This window comes from Chiloscyllium plagiosum, chromosome 14, assembly GCF_004010195.1.
Source record: "Chiloscyllium plagiosum isolate BGI_BamShark_2017 chromosome 14, ASM401019v2, whole genome shotgun sequence".
Lineage (NCBI taxonomy): Eukaryota > Metazoa > Chordata > Chondrichthyes > Orectolobiformes > Hemiscylliidae > Chiloscyllium > Chiloscyllium plagiosum.
The window spans coordinates 81,826,795-81,846,960 of NC_057723.1; positions in this window are offsets into that span (position 1 = coordinate 81,826,795).

Sequence of the window (20,166 nt, forward strand, 5' to 3'; positions counted from 1 at the left end):
TACAAGCACGAAGAAAATATATTTGAGTGTCAATATGTAAAATATTTTCCATAGTGAGAGTATCCAGTTCCCTACATCGGGGTCAAATACAGCCTTTCTTCATCAAATTAACACTCAAGAATTCTAGCTTCTGATCATACTCAGTGGAGGGACAACTAATTGACCTTGTGCTGTAACCATTCTGTGACTTGAGCAGCTGTTGAAAGTTTTAAAACCCCCTTTATTTCTGCCTGCTGCAGCTTCGTAAGTGCAGGACCCTGACAGTTACCAACCACTTGCAGTATCGAGGCTGTTATTTTGTCAGAGCCTAAATTCTAAAGTATTCCTTACGGAACAAGCTAAGTTGTTTGAAATACTCCAGCATTTTGATTTTCCTGTAATGATCATTAATGCACAGCTTATTGCAGCAATCTTGAAAGTTCCATCTTCATTCAGATACTCTAATGAATTTCTGTAAGGTTTGAACTTTAATCAAAAACAGATTTTTAGGAGTATTTTAGTGAAAGTATCTAAAGACTGAATAGATTTCACTTTATTTGTGTGACAACTAGACTCTGGGTGATTTTCCCATTTTGTTACAGTTTGAAACAAGATTCCCCAAACTGATAAGCTCCTGGGTGATCTGTCTCCTCTTCTTTATTCCCCCATATCCTTAGTTGGTTGCAACAAGATTATTTTTAAAAAGGATACCTTCCCTTGTAGATATCTTCCAGACTCAAGGAACAATATATTTTAAAAGGAGTCGATTTAATTGGGCTTTCTCGAATTAAGAAAAAGAGTGAATTTACTAAGTACTACACATGAGAAGAAATATGAATGCATCACAGGTACATTAAATGAAAAGATAGGCTTTAGTAGGACAGCATGCTTTTGTCAATTAAACATCATGTCTATTGTGGAAAAATAGAAAAGTATTGCAAAACATTAGGTGTTAGAACGTAAGAACTAGGAGCAAAGGTAGGCCATCTAGCCCCGCGAGCCCTGCTCTGCCATCTTTTTATAGACTGAGCTCCACTTACCCGCCCAATCACCATAATCCTTAATTCCTTTTCTGTTCAAAAATCTATCTGTCTTTGTATTAAAAACATTCAATAAGGTGACTTCAACTGTTTCAATGGGCAGAGAATTCCACAAATTCACAACCAATTGGTTGAAGAAGTTCCTCCTCAACACACTCGTAAATCTGCTACCCCATATTTTGAGGCTATGCTCCCCCCACCCACAGTTCTAGTTTCATCCTAGTTCAAATCAATAAAGAGTCTGGAATTAAGAGTCTAATGAGGACCATGATGCCACTATCAGATGTCAGGAAAAACCCATCTGATTGACTAATTTCCTTTAGGGAAGGAAACGACCATCCTTACCTGGTCTGGCCTACATGTGACTGCAGACCTACAGCAATGTGGTTGGCTCTTAACCACTCTCTGAGCAATTAGGGGTGGGCAATGAATGCTGGGCCAGCCAATGATGCCCACATCCTGTCAATTAATTTTTTTTAAGTTAGAAATAAAAGACAAGTCCAAAAGGATAAAAATTCTTTAAAATAGTATGGGTCAGTCTCTGAACTGTTTGTGAAAAGCAAGTAGTTGAACAATGCGGCCATTATGGTAGAGATTTCTAGTTGTATTGACATTGTTAGTTGAATAGTTGCTTTTTGAGATTCTTGGTTTTGTAAACTGATTAACTTTTCGTTATCCTGTTAATATTTTAAATGCAGCAGTCAGAGTAAGAGAGAGTCTCCTTTTTACCTTTAACACAGGGATGACTATGGGATAACTCTTCAACTGTGACCTTCAACACATGCTAACACTTGACCATTGGGTAGCTCACGCAACAGTATTCAGTCCTAGTAGTGCAGCTTAGTGGAATTGAACCTGGGATTTTTTAACCCCTGAACTTATGTATTTCTTAAGAGGATAAATGTAAAATGTATTTGGTTCATAATTTGCTGTAGGTTGCTTGCAGGAAGCTTTCAGCTCCTCATTGGATGAATGAGTCATAAGCCAGTCTGCTTGGAATTTCTTTGTCACTTTCAATGTTGCATCTCACTGGTCTCTGTCTCTGTCTCTAAACAGCCATGTTATTTACAATTGTGATCACTCATGGCTGAATCTCCCTCTCACAAAAACACACATTTCAGAATTGCAAACTAAATATTTTCGCAGTACTTCATGGTTCATAGCAATTTTGGAATTTACTAACTCATGCTCAGCCTATGTCTTAACTTTTTTGCCATTGCATCAGCCTATGTTTAGCCCATCTTAGCAAAAGCTTTAATTGAATATGTACAGCAGACAAGAGGACTTTGTTTTCAGAGGTGAAGACTTCTCATTGTTTGCATTCATTGTACCTACTTTACTGACTTAGGTATAGGTTTGAGGATAGCTTAGAGAGATGACTGGATATTCCAAGACTTTGAAATAAAAATTGTTTTTACTGACTTGATGCAGTATGAATAAAAGTACTGAAAAGTGTTAGAATAGAACAGCTTTAGAGATTTAACTTGTATCTGCATTCATTGCTGATTATTGCTGAGGGATTATGCAAGTAAATTATACAGAACAGGGAAACAAAAATGACTTCACTTACAATATTCACCATGTTCTTTAAGTAAAAGGTTTTTATTTCTGGATTTTGTCTCTCGTATGCTAGATTTTCAATACCATTTCACTTTAACTTGCTCACAGTCCATAGATTCTGGCACATATGCCCTTTTGATTGTGTATTTATAATTATTTTACTTTTGAGTGGATCTATTTCTTTGTCAGTTACCAGATTAAGTAAGGTTTTCCATGTAGAATAGAGTGTTTGCATTAATTTGAAATTTATCTAGATGAGATATTACATTAAAAATGTTGCAAAGAATTTTGTTGCACTGATTTTGATTAACTTTGGTACAAATATAGCCTGAGTGAATGTAACTGTGCATAAGGACTCAGTATAATTTTTAAGTCCAGCAGTTTTAGGTTTCTGGCTACAAAATGAATTTTAAGAAAGGGTTGCATTTAACTGTTGGACTTTTAAAGCAAAGTGTACTCAGATGCTTTTATTTTTCTTTCGAAAAGCCAAAATGGGACAATGCAGTAAAAGGTGATTAAAATGATTGTTGGTTAAGCACTGAGACTCCTACTAACTAGAACCAAAACTAATAAACAACATAATTGTAAAAACATCTCTCACACTCTGTTCTAGAAAGTCTGTTTTCCCATAAACAATGCAAGATGTTAAAACCAAGACCTGCAGATTCTGGAAATCTGAAACAAAAACAGACACTACTGAGAAACTCAACAGGTCTGGTAACTTCTATGGAGAGAGAAAAAGAGTCAACAAAATAGACTGATATAGGCTGTTCCTCAGGTTGTGAATACAGAGATAAACAAAAATACAACACTTGAAGGCAAAACCTGTTGTGGAAACTTGATTTTAAACGTTTAGATAGAAAGTATATTATTTAAGTAAAATATCTTTCACCATTAATGTGAGGAAACATATTGGCACGGATCTTCCAGTCATTGCAGCACCATAGAGTGAACTTGCAAATTGCCAGGCCATTGCAAATGCCTTAACTCCCCAAAGTCTGCTGGAAGTGCCCAAGAAATTGGAACTTCCACAGTTATGTAATTGTCTGTTTCAATGTGTCCACCAAAGTTAACAACTCAGAGATTTGGCGTGCCCATCTTGCTTATCTAAATGTTGACAAGTTATGTAAAGGGTCCAAAACCTGCTCTAACTACCCAGGTAATGATAAAACTGACTCCTGTAACTCGCCCTCCACTTCATACACATACTTCAACCAACCTCCCCTCATCCACTACCTGAAACCCCCTTCCACCTGAGACCTGACCACTCAGACCTGAGAGCAAGTACTCCCAAGCAACACCACCCCACACCAACAACCTATTAGACATCTTCACCGGTTCGAATCTCCTCCTCCACAAAGGGCTTCTGACCTAGATCAGAGCATTTGACCCAATCATTCTTTTATTTTATTAAACAAAGATAAATTTGCATTGATTGGGCTAAGTACAGAGGGAATTTTAATTTTGGGTGCTCTTCTACATCCAAATAATAACGTCTTTCTGTCCAAAATATTATTGGGCATGTAATATGCAGCTAATTTGATGCTGCCCATTTTAGACCATTTACCCATCTTTACTCTTGGCCTCTTTAAACTTTTAATTAATGAAAGTTAAAGGGGTTTTATTTTACATTTGCCTGTTGGGCATTGAATTGGTTGGCATCTCTGCCATCTAAGATTTCCTCTTGAAAAAGGGGTCAAAGTCTTGACTTTTATCTGTTAAAACTGCTTTCCATGTTAAATTGCCACTGTGTCTTCCTCAGGACCTTGGACAGGCTGCTGCCCCAACCCATCATAGCCCAGGGGTGGAGTAGAAAATGGAGGGGGTGACACTGTTGTCTGGTATATCCAGCCCATTCTTTGTGTCTGTCCTTTGCCACTCTTTCTCACATTGATATATTTGATTAGATCACTTGTCGAGGTAGGCTTTTTACTTAGCAGTTCATGTCTGTGTTGCTTTCTGATTTTTGTTTCTTTACTGTCAGGACATGTAAATGCTTTGTTAAGATTTTCCTTCAACACTTAGAGTCATACTCATAGAGATGTACAGCATGGAAACAGACCCTTCGGTCCAACCTGTCCATGCCGATCAGATATCCCAACCCAATCTAGTCCCACCTGCCAGCACCCGGCCCATATCCCTCCAAACCCTTTCTATTCATATACCCATCCAGATTCCTATTAAATGTTGCAATTGTACCAGCCTCCACCAATTCATCTCGCAGCTCATTCCATACCCGTACCACCCTCTGCGGGAAAAGGTTGCCCCTTAGGTCTCTTTTATATCTTTCCTCTCTTACCCTAAACCTATGCCCTCTAGTTCTGCACTCCCCCACGTCTGGGAAGAGACTTTGTCTATTTATCCAATCCATGCCCCTCATGATTTTATAAAGCTCTATAAGGTTACCCCTCAGCCTCTGCGGTCCAGGGAAAACAGCCCCAGCCTATTCAGCCTCTCCCTGTAGCTCAACTCCTCCAATCCTGGCAACATTCTTGTCAATCTTTTCTGAACCCTTTCAAGTTTCACAACATCTTTCTGATAGGAAGGAGACCAGAATTACACGCAATATTCCAACAGTGGTCTAACCAATGTCCTGAACAGCCGCAACATGACGTCCCAATTTGTTCACAACTGTCTCTGTATTATAGTTTATCTTTGTTTTGTAATAAATGAATCTGCCAATTTGCCTCTATGCATCAAAAGGTTACCTTGACAAGATAATGCAAAATTGCAACTGTCTGTGACTGTACTAATAATGTAGGCATGAGTCGAGAGTGTGGTGCTGGAAATGCACAGGAGTTAGGCAACATCTGAGAAGCAGGAGAATCGACATTTTGGGCATAAGCCTTTCATCAGGAACCTGATCAGCAACACAGTTGGTGACCATTTTCTGTTGTGTAGTGTGTGGCACTATCACTTTTATAAATTGGAAAATTTCAAATCTGATATCCAGCAGTTGTGAGCTGCCCTAGGCCATCAGCAGCAGAATTGTATGGTGTTGTAATCTGTATTGTCCTGTACTGTCCTACTAGTCCGTGGTTCATGAGAAGCATAGGAGTGAGTGCCAGGATCAACACCAAGTCAACCTCATTTGGAATTACCAAACGGATGAAGCTACCACACTGGGCTTACTGAGCAGCAGAAATAGCATATAAACGACAAAGCTATGTGATCCAACAGATCAAATCAGAGTCCTACAGTTCCACCATGTTTAGATGTCACTGATAGTGGGCAGTTTAAACAAAAATGACAGGAGAAGGATCCATAAATTATCTGTCCTCAATGACACAGTGGCTCAGTGGTTAGCACTGCTGCCTCACAGCACCAAGGACCCAGGTTCAATTCTAGCCTCGGGTGACAGTCTGTGTGGAGTTTGCTCTGGTTTTCTCCCATAGTGAATTGGCTGTGCTGAATTTTCCATAGTGTTCAGGGACATGTAGGTTAGGTGCATTAGTCAGGGGAATTGTAGGGTAATGGGTCTGGGTGGGTTACTCTTCGGAGGGGCGGTATCGACTTGTTGGGCCAAAGGACCTGTTTCCACACTGTAGGAATTCTAATTCAAATTCTGATTTAATTAATAAAAACATGCTCCAAAATGAGCTGCATCTCTAGTCAAGCTGCTCCAAATGAGCAACAGCACTGACAGAATCCCTACTGTGTCGGAACAGGCCCTTCAGCCCAACAAGCCCACAGTGACCCTCTGAAGAGTATCCCACCTAGACCTATTCCCCTACTACTCTACATTTACCCCTGATTAATGCACCTAACCTACAACATAGCTACCAACCAAATCAAACATTGCCCAGATATGAACCATCCTCATAATCAGGACAGATCATTTGAGCAATACTCAAGCATGAACAGAAGGCTGGATACCAGGCATGAAGTGAACGTGACTGCCCTTGACATCAAGGCAACGTTTACCCAAATTTGACATCACAGAGGCAGTGTAAAACTGAAGTGAACAGGAATCAAAAGAAATCTCTCCACTGTCTGGTGTTATGGCAAGCACAAACACAAAGCAAGATATGAAATACAGAAGCTTGCATTTGGCTCTTCCAGCTAGCTCCAGCATTCAATATGATTGTAGTCGATTTGCTGTTTTGATGCCATATTCCTATTTTTTTTGTGATTGAACCCTTACAGTGCAAAAAGAGGCCATTTGGCCCATCAAATTTGCAGCAATCGTCCAAATAAAATCTCACTGAGACCCACCCCCCATTCCCATAACCTTGCATGAAGTTTTTTGCCATACTAAACCACCTAACCTGCACATCCCCGCACACTATAGAGCAATTTTTAGCATAGCCAATCCACCTAAACCTGTACATCTTTGATCTGTGGGAGGAAACCAGAGCACTCCAAGGAAATCCACACAGACTCCGGGAGAACATCCCATCTCTATACAGTTGAATAAGGTTGGAATCGAACTTGGGTCCTGGTGCTGTGAGGCAACCACTGTGCCACCCAGTAAGGAATTAATTTCGATAGACTGCCAATCACATTCCTGAAGGACAATGAGCTCACTGGAAACAACCGTTATATTTCTTGGAGTAATATATTGTAACAACACCACAACAGAATTCATGGCATTTGGAGCTGGAGAGTCCCCACTAGGGAGTTGATCCTCATATCCTGTTGTATAGAATAGGACTAGAGTTAAGAAGCTCTAACTGTGGCCTAATCAGCAGGATGGGCACAGGGGAAAAAAAATTAGCAGGACAATATGACTGATAAGCCGAATTCCAGTAGCTGGGAGAAAAAGAGGATAGAAGAAAGAATATAAGGCTGGAGAACCTGCACTGAGAGAGAGAGAGTGAGAGAGACCGGGACCCAATTTGTAGAAGACAGCTTGAAGTTAAGACTGCACCAGGCCTGATCAACCTGAGGACAGACAGGTCATATCATGTTCGAATATTTGATGGTAACTACAGCATTTTGTTAATTAGTTTCCTTTAGTGTAATAAAGCCTGTGATTTTTCAAACATAAACTTGTGTCTTTGGATTGTCACCACTGGCAAATATGTGGGATGTGCTTCCAAACGCAGGTCAAAACCTTATTGCTATGTCCCTTGATGCCTTAGCTATCTAAAAAGGCATCAATGAGTCAGCTTCCATACCTGTCTGGGGTAGAGAATTCCACAGGTTGACCAGCCTTTGAGTGAAGAAATGTTTCCTCATCTCAGTCCCATATCCTGAGACTGACTCTCAAACCGGGGGAAGCATCCGGCCTGCATCTCATCTGTCCAGTCCTTTTAGAATGTCATACATTTCAATCATACCCCCTCTCATTCTTCTGATTGTTGTTGGAAACCAATCATTCCAGTCCCAGGTCAACACTGCAAGTGCTCTTCAAGCCAGTATCGTTGATCCAACCATCTTTAGCTTTCTTACTATTCATCCATGGGATTTGACCATTTTCAGCTCGGCCAGCATTTCTTGACCATCCATAATTGCCCTTAAGGTTATGGTAGTGAGCTGCTTTCTTGAATTGTACTGCATTGAGGGAAGGCATACTTTCATCAATGATCCTCTGTCCATCATAGGGTCAAAAATGGGAATATTTGCCGATGCTTGCACAGCATTCAGTACCATTCTCAAATCCACTAAAAGTGACGTAATCTGTGGCTATGCACAAAAGACATGAGCAACATTCGGGATAGGGCTGATACGGGGCAAGTAACATTCATAACACATAAGTGCCAATCAATAACTATTTCCAACAATGGAGAATCTAAGAGCCTTCCCTTGACATTCAATGGCATTACTGTTGTCAAGTTACCCACTATCCGCATCTTAGGATTCACTATTGAGCCGAAACTTAACTGGACCATCTGTATAAATACTCTGACTGTAAGAGCAGGTCAGAAGCTGGGGATTCTGTGATGAATAATTTATCCCCGACTCCACAAATCCTATTGGCCATCTAAAAGGCACAAGTCAGGAATATGATTAAATTGCCCATAGTGTTAGGTGAAGGGGTAAATGTTGGGGAATGGGTCTGGGTGGATTGCGCTTCGGCGGGTCAGTGTGGACTGGTTGGGCCGAAGGGCCTGTTTCCACACTGTAAGTAATCTAATCTAATCTACTCTCCACTTGACTGCAAGGGTGCAGTTTAAAGAAACGTTCGAACAACATTCAAGAAACTTAACACCATACAGCACATAGCTACCTGTTTTATTGGCAACCCCAACCATCACTGAAACACTCAGTTCTGCTGAAGATGCAAAACACACGTACCAACAGATTCAAGTACAGCTTCTTCTCCACTATTATTAGACTTCTGAATGGACCTTTCAAATTTCAAATTTAATGTTGACTTCACTCTTTGTCCACTCCTTTGTAGCTGTAACATTGCGTTCCTTACTCTGTTCTAATACCCTTATGCACTTTGTATGGTATGATCTACCTGTATTGCATGCAAAACAAAAAAACTTTTTACTGTACCTAGGTACATGTGACAATAATAAATCAAGTCAAAACCTGTGCCCGCTACAGGGTGAAAGGACAAAGGAAGCAGGCATGTGAGAACACCATCATCTGTAAGTTGCAAATGATTTGCTACTATTCCTTCTGCATTGCAGGGTCAAATTCCTGAAACTCCTTCTCAAACAGCACTCGGTGTAACTATGTCAATGAAGCCATTCAAGATGTCAGCTCACTGCTACCATCAAAAGGACAATTAAGAACAGGCCATAGTTGCTGACATTTCTAGTGGTTTTCACCTCCTATGAATAAATAAAATTTAGTTTTAGGAGTTTATTACAAGACAGAGATTGTGCAATTATATGTGGTTCATAGCCTGCCCTTAATGTATCTCCATCAGTTGCAATGTGTCAATTGAATACTTAGTGCATGCTTGAATGGATGCGACAGCAGCAAATGAAACAGTTTCACATCAAACCTCATCTGTGTGCATCCAGTGGACCAGGGCAGACCTGACATGTGATGTTTCCTTATCACACAGATGCATCTTTGTAAAATGACAACAATAGATAAAACCCACCCTCTGCTATTTTAGTTTACTATCTCGAGCCAAAATGTTTTGCAAAGAAAACTGTTGCCCAAATTTGTGGAAGATATCTAACTGCATGTTTAGACAGAGCCACGGTCCATGTCACAGACCTATTGTACCATGGTTTGAGAATGATCATTGACTCTAAAATTAGGATTCACGATGTGGAGGTCCCACTGTTGGACTGAGCTGGACAAAGTAAGAAGTCACATGTTGGACTATAACCTGGTGTCATGTGACTTCTGCTTAAAGACAAGGATCAGGGAAACAAAATGTTAAAATGTCATGGGATAGGCAATGGATCCAAAGATCTGTCAGCTTTTGTTTCTCTCAGCTTGTTAGTGTATTGTTGGCATTCTGATTAAGAAAAAAGATCTTTGTATGGTACAATGGTTTTATCTTCTCTGAAAGACCATTACTATGGAACATTCCAAAAATGTGTTCTAAATGTAAGAACACATTCATGAATACATAGCTTCACTAACTGAAATTAGCTTGTGCTCCTGACTTTCAGATGGGAATTATGGGGGATATTATTTATTTATATCTTGTGTCCAACTCATTTGGCATGTATTAATCTGTAGACATCTACTGTGTTTACCAGTAATTAAATAATTGCTAAGTTTGGTTCATATTACTAAAATTCATGAGTGCAACAATTTTGTTTAATAGATGGATGTATTTTGATTAAAGGTTGTTAAAGATCAAGTGATGGGAAATTTGGTAGTTCGCTCATGCTTGATACATGCTACGTATAAGACAAGTGGTGTGATGGTAGTGGAAGGTGTTGAACAGTCTAGCATCAAGCACATGATAAAACTCCCCCATAGTGATTTAATGGCAGCATCTGATCTCAGTCCAGGGACTTGAAGTGCACTTGTTTTGATAGCTGAACAACTCAATTCTGGAAAGACAAAGTCAGTGATACATACCACACATGATGTTGTCACTTGCAGGTGGTGTGAGATGACCTCTGCTGATGCCTTACATGCAGGACTGGCATCTGCTTTGAAGTTCTTCCTGAACAACATAAAGACAGTTTGGAAATTTGGACATGCAACCTTGTGTGATTAACTCACAAGGCATTCGGTTTTCCTTTTGCTGTTTTGGATCAAAAGGGTGAGGCAAATGTTAACTTTTACCATCTGCCATGGCACAATTCAAACCTGGGTCCTCAGAGCATTAGCTGAGTTTTTGGATTAATTGTCAAGCAAAAATACCACAAGGCCATCATCTCCCCATGTTCAGCTTGCATTATTACTTCTTATTGATTATACAATGTTAGTCTTTCAGCAGGGATAAAACCCCAAGAATAACAAAATACGCATCAATATTTAAAGTTGCCCTTAAGAGAACAACATGGATGCATATTTCTAAGATAATGCTTAAATGTTGCTTCATCAACATTCCCTGTGTCTTATTTAACTTTGCAGTAGCAAAACTTACATACTCTTCCAGTTTACTGTACCTCTTAAAATAAATGAAAAATTACACTAATCAGACTACAAATATTTAAGTAATATGAAGCGCATTGGGGGAAATACAAAAAAAGGTCTTTATCTTGTTCAGTCATACCTAGTATCTGTTCTAAATTGGTATTTTCAGTTCAATCATCTCTTATGCTGAATATAATGTTTTTTTTAAGGAATTACTGGAACACATAAAGGTTGAAATCTATTATAGTAGGAAATGTTATTCATCTGTTGGTAATTATATTATTATGACAGAGTAACAGTTCAATGAATCCTTAAGTCTTACTGTGCTCAACTGCATTATAATTATTAGTAAATGAGCTACAGATGTATTTACAATCTGTGAACTAGATTTATTCTTCAGAATGACATGGCTTTCTTTATTTTCTGACTCCTTATTGCATTTTGCGATTACAAGAGCAGATTTCTATGTAAAAGTGATTTAGGATTTTCATAATGATTCCTCTTTAATAATTCAAACTGAAAATCTTGGAGCTGGAACATTGGTTCCTAGATTAATATTTTACCAAATCCATAAGAGCTTTACTATGTTAATACTACATGCAAATTATCCCATATTTTTGATTTTCATAAAGAATATTTAGTTTTAATAAGTTACTGTCTGACTAAAAAATGTTGAACAAATTGTTGATAGGAAGCTGACCAAACAATGAAAATTAGTGTACAATGGGAAAACCTATACTACCACCACCATAGTTGACATAACTTAATGTTATGCCTACAGATTCAAATAATATTGACTGCTGAATAAAACACAATGCTGGTGCTAATATATGAGGAAGCAATTTAACCCCAAATCAATCATTGGCACATAAATTGCAATGCCATTTTTACACACAAAACAATCTCATCCCCTTTGAAGTCGGTGGAGGGTAATATTTGGCGGGGCATAAACCAATATTCCATCTGACTCCTGTCAGTTCCTAAGATCCAGGTTAAATTTGTTGTCAGATGGATCTTCTCATTGTTGTTATGTTTTATGAGAGAGATTTGCTATCATCTCTTTTCTTATAGTGTTGTATAGGGCCTGGTTAATTTATGTGTGGTAGAATGATTCCATTTAGTAATCTCATGAGAATGGCTTTTGTTTAAACAAGATGTACTATTGCATGATAGTAACTCTATGCAACTTATAGTAATGATATGGTAAACATTGTTACTCTAAAAAGGACAAAATGAGATTTTATGTTGTTGCCCCCCCCCCCCCCCCGCCAAACCCATATGACATTAGCATGATAGGTAGTGCACAGGGGATGCTTCAGCATTAACATTTTAGACCTTTACACCGATATACAACAAAAAATATCTACACTAATGTCTCACATATTAAGGCATGTGACAATTAATGTATAATCCATACAAACTACAGTGTTCATTTTCCTTAATCCTTTTAAAAGCAACTGAATCTGCATAGTACATCTGGCTTGGTGAAGTAGTTTACTTACTCTGAACATTTGGAAATCATTGTACGAGCGTTTACCAATGTGTGTTCAGTGTTGCTTTGTCCCCCAGGAAACCAGACCATACTGAAGAATAATACAGTAAATTTAGCTTATCCTGGTCACTGTACGAATCAGAATTCGCCAGTAACCAGGATTTTGAGACTACAAACTGCTGTTGCTTCGCCCTTTTCACAAAAAAGACTTCTAAATGAAACATGAATTATGCAGAACTTATTTGGGTTCCACCAAAGAATGCTATTATTTAACTACAACACAGTTGCTTAAAGGTAACTCTTCTGGTTTGAAGCAAGGGTCACCTAAAGCTAGGTGTTCCAACATCCAGCTCTCAAAGACATTGGCTTTTCCCACAAGTAACCACAAAGTTGGGTAAAGAAGAACACACTGTTTTTCATGATTGCTTCTCTCCAATTTAGTTTCTAGATTATCAACTTCATATAAGAGTAACTTTTTAAAAATTCACCTCCACTGACAAGGCCACATTAATGGTCCTAATGCAGGTTCCTTCTGTAAAGGATGTGAGTGAACCTGATGGGTTTTTCTAATTGGAAACTCTGTCACAGCCAGATTAGACTTTTAATTCCAGATTTTAATTGGACTGTAATTCCATTACCTGCCATGGTGGGATTCTAACCCTGTTCCGCAGAACATTGCAAATGTCAGATTAATAGTCTAGCGAAATGTAGATTCAGTAAGAATAGTTCATTGTCAATCTTCATTCTCAGACCAGCAAGGTAGAGATTAATTGGTCAGGATGTTACCATGGGACTGCAGCAGAGGTTAGCAGACTCCTTTTTGCAATGAGAATGACACTTTTTGCAATGAGAAAAGTGTAATGTAAGTATAGATTTCTTTTGCCGACATAAAGTAGTGTGATAACATATGTAACTTCTAGTACATGCAAATACATCACACTGTGAGCCTGACTGATAATGTTAAATTAGATCCTATTGCAATTCCTTGTGCAATCTGATTATGCCATAAATCTTTTCCAAAAACAGAATTACCTCTGATATTGGACACAGTGCTGTGCATAGGCTGAAAGAGCAGGTTTGGCAACTGCAAATTTTCATTGGGATGTGTTTGAAGCTATTCAATAGGACATGTAGATTACATGCTTGGCATTACACTGGCACTAAAATTCATCTATTACATTAATCATTTGTGTGGCAGGCAAGAATTCTTCTTGGCTTGACAACTACATCCTATTGGTGGAGTAAACCACTCATGTCTTTACTGAAAAGCAGCAGTGTCAGCTGGCTTGACCTGTGGTTCCAATTTTGCAATACCTTTCACTTTCAGACTAATCTAACGAAGACTGAGCATCATTCAGGACTAAATGTGGTGGCTATGGGGCCTTACGTGAGTTTGCACTATCTCCAGTGAGTGCTGATTTTATCAGGGTAGCCAGTACCACACAGGATTCTCAGAAGATTGAAGGAGAGGACATTTGGTAGCTATTGGATGTTATCATGTAACAAAATGGAGAAAGGTGAACTCAATGGGAAGCTGGAAGTGACTGCAGCCTATTTCCAGAAATGATGGCAATACTGGGGAAAGCATGCTGCATTCTACATTTGCAAGGTGGGGTCATTGGTTGCATTAAGACTTTATTTAAGTTTGGCCATAATCTTCCAGCAAGCATCAAAGTTTATGCAGATGATGCTGATTAGTTCAAAAACTGACCACTTACCGACAATGGGGTTTTTTGGTGAAAAAATGCCAATCCACAAAACAGAAGTCCACACAGATGTGTGAAGTAGATCAATGCAACAGACACAACCTTTCTTCATATCATCACCTCCACAATTTATTTAAGTCTTATTTAAATTCATTGTCCATCCCTAATGCTGAGGATAGTTAAGAGTCAACCACATTGCTATGGGTCTGGAATCCCATGTAGGCCAGACCAGGAAAGGATGGCAGTTTCCTTCACCAAAGAACATTAGTGTTTGAAGGACCCAAAGATTTTCAATGTGTTACTGAATGACTGCGTGTGTGAATGGGCAAGTGATTAAGTATTAGTGAGTGAAATAAGTATGTGGGTGAAAGGATTATCAGATTGGGGTTAGTTGGGTGACCAGTGTGGTGTCAGTGGTTGGGGCATGATAATTCGGAGGCTTGGGGAATAGTTGAATGATTGAAGGAGTAAATTGTGAGGTTACTAAGGTTAATCCAGGTTTTAAGGTGTTTAACATTTTGTTTGTGACTATCAAAGCAAATTACATGGATCTGTCCCAAGTCTCTAACTCTGGCCCTGAGTTAGGAACTTTCACATAAGGTCCTGGACATCAGTGGGATTGTCCATTAGAGGTTTAAACATCCTGGGACATTCCCATATAAGACTGTGTGTTAGGATTTCCGGTACATTTGTGACACTACATCCTACAAGATGCATTACATCGTCAATAATCTGAAGACTGTACCATGCTCTTTAATGTGGTTTAGAGTTTTAATTGTTGTGTTTAGTTGGGGCGAAGAAGTTTTGCAATTTGGCTTTTCCTGCCTGGATTCCAGCAGCTAGCCTGGAGTTGTGTGTCACCTTCCTGTGTAAGAATGAAAGAAGTTGGTTTGAGTTTTGCCGTGTGTTTGGAAAAAATGTCATGGTGAAATATTGGTGCGTCTGTATGTGAGACATGAGGGCTAGGTCAGTGAACTCCTGTTCAAAGAGAAGAAGGTGCTGTGAAGTGTGTGGGTATTGTCAGAAAGTGAGGGGTGATGGCAAGGGCAGTATTGTGAATGGTCTTAATGGTGTTATTAATGAGGCTGCAAGTGATGGAGCTAAAACCTTGATTCCAGGTATAGTTCTAGTTAGATCATTGGATTTATTGCCAACATTGCAGCAATGTCCTGGCTTCTGGCATTGGGTGTTCAGTAATTCTTGACTATTGTCAGCAAAGTACATAGCTAGAGTGTGGTGGGATGGAGTGTGGGATATCCCTTCTTCCCTGTGCTGTCAAAACCACCAGTGCAGTAACAAAGACCTGTCAGTCTGATCTTTAGCCATTTGGTCAGCAGTTATTGCTGAATGACTGCAGCCAGGGGACACCAGCCTTTTAAAAAGCTGCTGATTGTCTTTCATTTGAGCTCTGGGGCTAGATGTTCAACTGACTACAAGGCCAAGTTCAAGCAGAGGCACACGTTGAAAATTGTGTTTCTCTTGTGTATTGCACCTCTCGAATGCAAAGCAATTTTCAAAGGAATGGTGGGGATTGGCAACTCACACACCTCCAGTTACCTGGTCATTCAGCTCATTGTGAAGCCCATTAACAGGCTTTAGAGCAGTCCATGCCAAATGTTCTTCCCAAATTGTTGCAATCTCTGAGTAAGAACTGAGAGAACAAAGAATTGGGGTTGAGAGAGCAGAAGCATGCTACAGTGGGAGTTTAAGTCAATCAGAATTCTATAGCAATCATTGGTGCCTCAGAACTCCTGACCTGAAAGATTTTAGCTTGATGTGTGGATTGGGCTCCTAACCCCCACTGCTTTGAGGAATTTTGGGGTAATATTTCAATTGGGAGGCACAGGGAATATTCAGCATCTGTGACATATTGGAGGGCAGCTTTTGTGAGGAGCCATTAAGGCTCAAGCTGTGGTCAGAGCTTTTTTGAGAAGAGAAGATAACACACAGCAGCACAACCAGCAGTGAAGAGTTATCAGAACTGATGCTGAGAACCTGGCATCTGTGAGCAGTGAATGGTAGGAATCTAGAGACTGGCATGAAGCTGCTGGCATCATTTGGACATCAGAAGAAACCTTAATGAATGAACAAAGGTAGGCTGAGGGTACAAGGATAGGAACACATTATTCTGATATTGACAGAATAGTGTTCTAGAGGAGACCAATAGAGACAGCAGCAAGGAACTACAAGAGGATGTGGTGGCACTACCCAAGACTTTGAGTGTATACAGCCAGAGTACTTAGCTAAACTGACCAAGAGTCAGCTACTTGTAGATGGTAGTATGTCACTGCCATAATATGCTGGACTTTTGCATGTAATTGGTCTTGGATATTTGTACTCTGGTCTCTGGTAATGTGTGCCTTCATGTTCCCAGAGCAGTGGCCTGTCTGCAGCCATCAAGGTCCCTCACTGTTGGAGTGCTTATGTTTATATCCAGACCATTCACAGTAATTAATCAATTCCCTTCATGTTAAGGAGTCATGGATTGATTCCACTTATCCATCATGGCATCAATTGTCCAGAAACAGTTCACCACCACCATCTCCAAGGCAGTTAGGGAATGTACAATAAATGTTGGTCAAGCTAGCGATGCCAACATACCATGGTTGGTCATTTACAAAAGTACATATTCAATGTCTGGTTGGTTCATGACTACAAGAATTGAATCTTGCAGATCTGCACTCAGGTTTCTGACAGTTGTGATTGCTTCATTCTGTGAGAGTCTGAAGTGAACCTGAGCTTATTCAGGCTGACATACTGACCCTGAGCTGGGAGGGCAGTGGGTGGTGAGGATTATCCTCTGACGTGGTGGCTGTTAATGTCGTCCAGATATTGGTCCTCCAACCAAGAGCATTTCCTAACACGTGCATTGAACAGACCATCACCATCTTGAAGATATGCTATTATTGTCTAGGGTTCTGGAAGTTAGCCAGTGTGGCTGGTATTGTGATTGTGTGGTGCTGGAAAAGCACAGCAGGTCAGGCAGGATCCGAGGAGCAGGAGAATCGATGTTTCGGGCATAAGCCCTTCATCAGGAATGAGGCTTGTGGGCCAGGGAGGTTGAGAGATAAATAGGAGGGGGGGAGCTAGGGAGAAAGTAGCTGGGAATGTGTTAGGGAGATGAAGGTGGAAGTGAAGGTGATAGGTTGGAGAGGAGGGTGGAGCGGATGGGTGGGAAAGGAAATGGACAGGTAGGATCAGTCAAGGGGGCGGTGCTGACTTGGAGGCTTGTGATTGGGATAAGGTTAGGGGAGGGGAAATGAGGAAACTGGTGAAATCCACATTGATTCTGTGTGGTTGCAGGATCCCAAGGTGGAAGACTTTAACCCCCCCCCTCCCACTTCAACAAGGACATGCAGGTCCTGGGCCTCCTCCATCGCCAACCCCTTACCACCCGATTTCTGGAGGAAGAACGCCTCATCTTCCACCTTGGGACCCTCCAACCACATGGCATCAATGTGGATTTCACCAGTTTCCTCATTTCTCCTCCCCTAGCTTTATCCCAGTCCCAAGCCTCCAACTCGGCACCACCATCTTGAACTGTCCTACCTATCCATCTTCCTTCCCACCCATCAGCTTCACCCTCCCCTCCGACCTATCACTTCCAAACCCACCTTCATCTACCTATCACATTTCCAGCTACATTCCCCATAAGCCTTATTCCTGATCTGGATGAAACTTCGATTCTCCTGCTCCTCGGATGCTGCCTGAATTGCTGTGCTTTTCCAGCACCACACTCTTGACTCTGATCTCCAGCATCTGCAGTCCTCACTTTCTCCTGGTATTGTAGTTGTCTGCTGGACACTGCACAACATGACAATGTCAAGAGGCCTGAAGTTGGATAGGGAGAATGAGCTGGAATGATAATGTATCTTGTGGATGACAGAGAAGAGGAAGAACTGAAAGAGTTGGAAGAAGGACCAGCTCCAGGGCTGCCGAGCTCTCTGGCATAGGAGAGATCTGCTCCATTGTCTCTGCATCCAATTGAAATCATAGTGGATTCTGGTCTCATCTTGGAAGTGCACTGGAATGTTCCTCCACTGAATGAATGGTTGCCTCAGTCACAAACGTCTCAGTACAAAGTTCAAGTGAGCACAAAATAGTGCAGTACTGCAGGAACTGTACACTTTGGAGGTGCTGTATTTCAGATGAGATATTAACCTGATGCTATTGTTGATTTGTCAGTGAACATAAAAGATCATGTGGCAGTATTTGGAAAAGAGCAGGCAAATTTTCCTTAGTATTTATGGTCAATAAATATCCTTCAATCAACATCCCAAAATAGATATTCAAATCGCTATCACACTGAAAGACTTTGATGGTTGCCAATTTGCTGCTGTGCTTCCTGTTACAACAGTGAGTACACTTCAGAAAGTACTGGCAAAAAGAATCTTAGGATGGCCTGAGGGCATAAAAAGTACTGCATAAATGGAAATCTATCTTCCTCTTCATGGAGTTATATAGACAGAATAGAAAAGGCCCTTCTGCCCACCATGTCTATGTTGACCAACAACACCAAACTACACTAATACCATTTACCTGCACTTGGTCCATAGGTAAAAACAATGACTGCAGATGCTGGAAACCAGATTCTGGATCAGTGGTGCTGGAAGAGCACAGCAATTCAGGCAGCATCCGAGGACAGGCAAAATCGACGTTTCGGGCAAAAGCCCTACAACAGGAATAAAGGCAGAGAGCTTGTAGGGTGGAGAGATAAGGTAGAGGATGGTGGGGGTGGGGAGAAAGTAGCATATAGTACAACAGGTGAGTGGGGGAGGGGATGAAGGTGATAGGTCAGGGAGGAGAGGGTGGAGTGGAGAGGTGGAAAAGGAGCTGGGCAGGTCCGACAAGCCCGGACAAGTCAGGGGATCGTGTTGCCCAAGGTTAGAAACTAGGATGAGGTGGGGGAAGGGGAAATGAGGAAACTCGTGAAATCCACATTGATGCCCTGGGGTTGAAGTGTTCCGAGGCGGAAGATGAGGCGTTCTTCCTCCAGGCGTCTGGTGGTGAGGGAGCGGCGGTGGAGGAGGCCCAGCACCTCCATATCCTCGGCCTACTTTTGCCCTGGCATTTTAAGCACTCATCCAGGTGCTTCTTAAGTGTTGTAAGAGTATCTGCCTCCACCACCCTCTCAGACAACATGTTCCATATTTCTATCACCCTGTTGGTGAAACAACTCTTTCTCATCTCTCCTATAAACCACTTGCTCCTCACCTTAAACTCGGTCTGTGCTACTCATAATTTTATATTCCTCATTCAGATCCTCCTCAACTTCCTCTGTTCCAAGGAAAACAAAATCAACCTACCCAATCTTTCCTCATAACTGAGATTTTCCATAACAGGCAACATCCCTGGTGAATCTCCTCTGCACCCTCTTCAGTACAATTACATCCTGTGCAGTTCTGTGAGGACCAGAACTGCACACAGATTCCATCAGTGGCCTATTCAATATTATATAAAGATATACCAATACTTCCTTCATAGAATCATAGAATCCGTACAGTATGAAAACAGGCCATTTGGCCCAATAGGTCCACATCGACGCTCCAAAGAGTAATCCACCCAGAGCAAACCCCTACCCTATTACTTTATGTTTCCTGTGACTAATGCCCCTAACCTACAAATCCTTGAAGCATTTAGGGAAATTTAACATGGCCCACCTAACCTACACATCTTTGGACTGTGAGAGAAAGCCAGAGACCCCAGAGGAAACCAAGCAGACACGGGGAGAATGTGTAAACTCCAGACAGTCGTCCAAGGCTGGAACCAAACCGGGTCTCTGACGCTGCAAGGCAGCAGTGCTAACTACTGAGCCACCATGCTGCCCCAATTCAAGATCGATATTCTACATCCCAACTAATGAAGGTAAGCATCCCGTCTGCACCAGCCTGTCTATCTGTGCTCGATCTTCAGACTTATTTATCAATGTCCCTTTGTT